Genomic DNA, 1,246 nt, shown 5'->3' on the forward strand with positions numbered 1-1,246 from the left:
TTGAACGAAGGCAATTTAATTAAACGTAAATCGCTGGTTGTTTACCTATGTCAGCTATAAATAAATGGTTTTACAACCAATCTTCACAGACACAGGTGGACGAGCGAAAAGGGCTCATGGGAGATCTATCGGGAGCGATAATAGTGTCATTTATTACTGCCAAAAAAATTTTTTAAAATTCTTTTTCGCAATCCTGAGACACAAATTGGTCGAAAAAATCAATGAAGTCGATGAATGTTCTCAGGTTCTGCTTATTCTGTCAACTTTGGTCAAGCATGGGCACTTAAACGATTGTTTGGTTTTGTTTTGAAAGTTTTTTTATGCCTCTTTTGACAACAGGCATCTATTTAAACACGTGTACTTACTGAGAGTTTTTTGTTGCCAATCCATAATTAAACCATATTAATAATAAGTTCTGGGAAGAATTTTCTTGGTGGAAAGGGCAATTTGGGGTTTGGTTAATTGATCTAGGTAGTCTTGAAAAAACTGCATGATCCTGGCCATCGCAGCTGTACACGGTGATGACCGACTTGTGCAGCATAGCTAGGCTCTACACATCCACTCAGTCAAGTATGGTTTAAAGAGATGTCTTTAGCAATGGTAATTCGTTTATTGCCACAAACATTATCTTTTCTATTATTATGCTTAGTTTTCCCTCTTTCGTCTTTAAGCATTTGAGTTTAGTCATTGTGTTTAGTTTATTATCTGGTGAATTAATTTAAATTTTGCCATACCACTTTTTAGGCATGAGAAATTAATGAGCTTTCGAAAACTGAAAACAAAAAAAAAACATACCAAGTCACCCAATTAGTTTTTAAACACTTTCCAAAACCTCAGTTTTAGAGGGTTCTTTGCGTTGAACGAGGCATCAAGATCTAATTTGAATAAAAATAAAAGAACATCTAAATGGCCGCCATCTTGGAAAAAGGTGTATTTACTGCACTTTAATTTCTCTCCCGACAATCAGATGGGAACAAGGAAAACTCTTTTCAAGACACTTGTTGTCCAAAATACCAATTCCTTAAAGGAAAATGCGTTGATTTTACCTATCAGCTGTGGCGGTGGGGAAAGCCATGACATCAAATCTTCCACACGAAACCTTAGACCATGGATATTTGTGCCTGTCCATGAACTACAGCCGATTACATTCCAGGGTACACGTGTGCACGTGCGTATGTGAGGAACAGCATCTAGAGAGTAGACGGTTGATTCCAGTGTAAACAAATTGCAACTTTGTTAAATATCA

General features: G+C 36.8%; 1 protein-coding gene across 1 annotated transcript in view; it reads left to right on the top strand.

Annotated features, from left to right (window-relative positions):
• LOC138052325 (pyroglutamylated RF-amide peptide receptor-like) overlaps positions 1 to 1,198 on the top strand; it is a 14,057-nt gene extending 12,859 nt beyond the window's left edge. The window contains exon 4 of the mRNA XM_068898749.1: positions 1 to 1,198. This exon is cut by the window's left edge and continues 485 nt beyond it. The gene's annotated coding sequence lies outside the window, so the exon portion shown is untranslated.
• Positions 1,199 to 1,246: the final 48 nt, after the last annotated feature.

This window comes from Montipora capricornis, chromosome 1, assembly GCF_036669925.1.
Source record: "Montipora capricornis isolate CH-2021 chromosome 1, ASM3666992v2, whole genome shotgun sequence".
Classification (NCBI taxonomy): Eukaryota; Metazoa; Cnidaria; class Anthozoa; order Scleractinia; family Acroporidae; genus Montipora; species Montipora capricornis.